This window comes from Elephantulus edwardii, unplaced genomic scaffold (genome assembly GCF_000299155.1).
Source record: "Elephantulus edwardii isolate Elephantulus edwardi_28Jun2011 unplaced genomic scaffold, EleEdw1.0 scaffold00197, whole genome shotgun sequence".
NCBI classification, from domain to species: domain Eukaryota; kingdom Metazoa; phylum Chordata; class Mammalia; order Macroscelidea; family Macroscelididae; genus Elephantulus; species Elephantulus edwardii.
Window position 1 is genome coordinate 702,264 of NW_006399947.1, and position 5,395 is coordinate 707,658.

Consider the following 5,395-nt stretch of genomic DNA (forward strand, 5'->3'; position numbering starts at 1 on the left):
AATATACAAGGAGCTGGAGTTAGAAAATCAAATGAGAGCATGTCTAGTATTTCCCAAGCTGAGAGAACTGGGTAAAAATTCAAGCCTTGAGATTCAATACTAGAAGATTCTATGGGCAAAGTCTTGAATGATAACAGGAAGCATCAAAAGAAGATGGAAGGGAAATCTAATTGTTCTGTAAACTGTTGTTAAAATCACAATAAAATAAAAAATTTTATTTTTAAAAAAATGAAGATGGAAGAAATGAACAGAGTACCAAAAAGAGTTGTTTGACACTGAAACATTTCAGGAAATACCATATGATCAAGAACCAATGATAATAAAGGAAGAAGTTCAAGCATCCCTGAAGGCACTAGCAAAAATATAAGACAACAGGAACTGACATAATAGTAATTGAAGTGATTTAACAAACAGATGCAGCCCTGGTAGTCTATGCCAAGAAATTTAGATGACAACTACTTGGCCAAGTGACTGGAAGAGGTCCATGTTGTTTCCATTCTCAAAAAAGGTGATCCAACAGAATATGAAAGTTATTAAACAATATCATTAATATCACATATAAGTATGTTGTTGTTGTTGTTGTTGTTGTTGTTGTTATGTGCCGTCGAGTCGCCTGCGACTCCTAGCGACCCTATATACAACAGCCCTAAACTCCGCTCTGTCCTATGCCAATCACACTGTCTCTGACACTAAGCTTGCTAAAGATTACTTTAAAAAGCCAACTGGAATAATAAATTCAAGGAAAACTGCCAGAAATTCAAGACTGATTCAGAAGAGGCTGTGGAATGAAGGATATCACTGTTGATATCAGATGGATATCGGTTAAAAGCAAAGAAAACCAGGAAAATGCTTACATGTGTTTTATTGACTATTAAAGGCTGTGTAACAGCAAACTATGTATATTTTTTTAGAATGGGAATCCTAGAACACTTAGTTGTGCTCATGCAAAATATATACCTAGACCAAGAGGATGTTGTCCGAACAGAACATGAGAACACTGTATGGCTTAAAATCACAAAAGGTGTGCATCAGGATCGTATCCTTTCTCCATATCTATTTAATCTGCATGCTGAGCAAAGAATTCAAGAAACTAGACTTCTCTGAGTCTGAGGACCAGCAACAGCAAGCATCAGAGATGGACTAGCCCAATGCAGATCTGAAAGAAGATTGTTGTTGTTAGGTGTTTTTGGATTGACTAAGAGTCAACAACTCTATGAATAATTGGAAACTTGCCCTATCCTCCACCATCGAGTCCACTGTTACAGTCACCGTGTCAATCCATCTTGTTCAGGTTCCTACTCTATTCCTTTGACCTTCCATTTTCCAGCATGAATGGGTACAGAGTCTTAGGTACAGGAGAAATCGTTCTGTAATCCAGGAGCAATAGCTATGTGGGCTCCATCTGTGGATATGTCTTCAGGAATCACTGTAAGCAGAAGAGGGCCATGCACTGTGCTGATCGTAAAGTTACGTCTTAATCTTTAAAATTTAACATATCATATACCTGCATACATCTAACTAAGCAAAAGATTTGTATGTATAATTCTGATTAAATATATGTCTGCTCCATATTATATGCAAAATACTCAATTTCTTTCTCTAAGCAATTAATGCTACTTCCCATCTCTTTTTTTTTTCTTCAAAGAAAGATTTTTCTAGAAGGTGAGGCTTTTTTCTCCCCCCCAGTTATGAGCACTTTCCTTGCTTCTCTAGATACTGACAGGCTTCTTAGGTATCTCATTTATTAAAGCTGTTTAGTATTCCTTCTTAAGTGTGAAAGAATATAAAAAGTTAAACCCATAACTTAAGATAAATGGCAATGACATTGAGGAAGGCAGCAAGCACATAAAACACTGACTTAAATTTGTCACTATTAGCATGATACAAAATAGTGCAACTAATTAGATTTAAGTGCTCATTTTGTATCCATTGTCAACATATTGTATAACATAAGTGGCCTTTTAGAAATCAAACTCCCTCACTATCACTAGCACTAAAATACAATCAGAGGTCCCCATCTTTCAAGTCTACTGTTGTGTTATACCTTACCGTTTATACCAATTAAAAGAAATATCTCTTGCATCTTCAGTTTTATTTCATTATTTTAAGCAGAGGGAGAATATGAAACACTCCATACATTGTTTGCACAGTCCCACCCTACAGGTGTACTATGAAATTGATTATTTTCATTATTATTAGTAAGCAATGTAATCCCTTTAAACCCACTATGGTTGAGTAAATTCCAACTCATAGTGACCATCAGGTTTCCAAGGCTGCATGCACAATATTGTGGAAGGAGGCTGCCCATCTTTTTCCCTCAAAGCAGCAGATGGATCCAAACCATTAACCTGATTAGCTTCACAACACATTACACACTACAACATCAGAGCTCCTTATCCAATCCCATGACAAACACTTCCATATTTGCACAACACTTCCAGGTGTTTCTACAAACACTTCTATGTTTGCATAATGCTACCTAGGCATGTGGTGAGTAACAAAGGTCATGGCTAGAAAAGTCACATCAAGTAACTCATTGTACCACAGACCACCCCCTAGCTAGTGGATCCTTTCACAGTTGAAGGATAAATCATTTTAATTGTGCATACCTTTGTCTTTGCCTTCCCTTCTCCCTGAGAGAGCCATTTTCTAACTTTCACAACTCAGTGAAAACACCAAGGAGCTCTGGTGGCATAGTTCACTGTGTGTTGCTTTGCTAAACCAAATGTCACAGTTCAAATTCACAAGCTGCTTCGTGGGAGAAAGATGGACAGTCTACTTCAAGATTTACAGCCTCTGAAATCTAAAGGAAGATCACTTTTAATTGGAATTGACTCCATAACAGTGGGTTAGGCTTTTTAGATTTTGGGGTTTTTTTTTCTCCCTTGTTTTGTTTTATCCAACCAGTATGATCAGAAGACAAGCATGCTCCTTGGTCTTTGAGGAATTTTCTCTTCTCATTGGAATTTTGGGCAAAGTCTAGTTCAGAACCAGTCAGTCCAGAGCAAGTCATCAGATCATAGTAAACTATACCAGCTTACTTCTCCAACTCTCTCAACAGATGTAGAAACCTGATTCCTGTGTAGTCCATCAGGTAAGGTTCATGTGTATAATTGCCACTTAAATTTTCATGGAAGGTAATTGCAATAAATAAATCATTACATATAAAAATTCTATCATCCAATCATTTTGACACTAACTATTCCCCAAGTTCTAGTCCTTCTTTGAAGGGTCGCTATGAGTAGCAAGCGACTCGACGGCACATAACAACAACAACAACAACAGTCCTTCTTTGTTTCCGACTTTTTCATTCCAATCACTAATTATTATTAATGTATCAGGAATGTGTGTTTGATCAGTTTCAGATTACAAAACTAGATTTTTGTGGTGGTTGTTGTGTGGCATCAAGCCAGAACTGGCTCACAGCTGATCCTTCAGCAGGTTTACAAGGGCTGTAAATCACATGGGAGGAGATTGCCCACCTCCCACAAGGTGGCTGATGGATTTAAACCATGTGTCTTTGGGTTAGCAGACAACTCTCTACCCTCTAGGACACCAGGTCTCCTGCAAAACTTGGTAGAAGTTCTCAATTTCTTCATCTTTGCATTCATTGTTGATGTGTGTATTTGAATAATGGTTTTATTGACAGGTCTTTGTTATATCTGAATAAATAGCATTCTATCATCCACAACAAGCATCTTATTAATAGATCTTGAAATGTTATTTAATAATGAATGCTACACTATTGCTAATGATACACTAATGATAAATGTTTGCTTCTGCACTGGCATGACTTTCAATACTTCATCCTTGAGGGACATGCGCAGGAAAAAGTCAATGATCATGCCAGTGCAGAAGCTCAATTTATCTTTCCTGGCATAGCAGATCATGTGATTATCTAATTTAAAATGGGCAATACAAGTCCATTTCAACTCACTAATGTCTAGGGTACAGACCTTTATTATTTTTATTACATATTTTTATTGGTTTGCATACAATCAATCACTCATATACATTATATTTCATGCATGTACATTGTGTTTTATATACTCTTTCACTTATTTTTTTGTTGTTCATGTATATTGTAGAGTTCCCCCTCTCTTACCATCAACTTACTAATAATTACATTCATAAAATTGGGTAAGCCTGCTACTTCATGCCTCATGCCTTACTATCTCCATTTAGAAGATAACTTCCTGGCCAACTGAAAGAATAGGTGTATATTAGTTCTCATTCTCAAGAAACGCAATTCTTGGTGGGAGGTTAGGCAGAGAGAAAAGTGCAACGATGAATGGATGGAAATGCAAAGTCTCTGCAAACTTTTATTAGAATTAATTAGCTGCTGCTTCTCCAAGGAAACACCAAATGGCGGATGACACATGGGGCCGCAGGAGGTGCTACAGAGCTCAAGGAGGCAAAGCTGAGGACAAGGAGTGGCTTCCCGTCACCAAATTGGGCCTCCTGGTGAAAGATATGAAGATAAAATCCTTAGAGGACATTTATCTGTTCTCACTGCCCACCAAGGAGTCTGAGATCATCGACTTCTTCCTGGGCATGTCCCTCAAGGATGAAGTGTTGAAAATCGTGCCAGTGCAGAAGCAGAGACGTGCTGGCCAGTGGACCAGGCTCAAGGCCTTTGTCGCTATCAGAGGCTATAATGGCCATATTGACTTGGGTGTCAAGTGCTCCAAGGAGGTGGCTACTGCCATCCGTGGGACCATCATCCTAGCCAAGCTCTCCATTGTCCCTGTGAGGTGTGGCTACTGGGGGAACAAGATTGGCAAGCCTCACATCGTTCCCTGCAAGGTGACTGGGCGCTGTGACTCTGTGTCTGTGTTGGTGCCTGCACCCTGAGGCACTGGAATCGTCTCGGCCCCTGAGCCCAAGAAGCTGCTGCTGATGGCTGGAATTGATGATTGCCAGGGGCTGCACAGCTACCCTGGGCAACTTCTCCAAGGCCATCTTTGATGCCATCTCCAAGACCTACAGCTACTTGACCCCAGATCTCTGGAAAGAGACAGTATTCACCAAGTCTCCCTACCAGGAATTCACGGACCATCTTGTAAAGACTCACACCGGAGTCTCCATGCAGGGGACTCAGGCTCCAATGGTGGCCACCACATAGTGGATTTTCTATAACAAATACAGTTAATTAAGTTTAAAAAATTAATTAAAAAATACTTAAAAAAGAAATGCAATTCAACAGTATTTGGAAATTATCAAGAAATATGATTAATATCAAATTAAAGCAAAGTATTGTTTTAGATTATAAAAAAAATGGCTAGAAAACTTATATCTAGATCAAGAAGCTGTTGTTTGAGCAGAGCAGGAGAACATGGCATAATTTAAAATCAAGGAAGGTATGTGTCAGAGCTGTATCCTTTCTCCATACCTA

General features: G+C 38.7%; 1 pseudogene; it reads left to right on the plus strand.

The window, feature by feature from the left end:
• The first annotated feature begins 4,365 nt into the window (after nucleotides 1-4,365).
• Nucleotides 4,366-4,914, plus strand: LOC102854072 (annotated as a pseudogene).
• The last annotated feature ends 481 nt before the right edge of the window (nucleotides 4,915-5,395 follow it).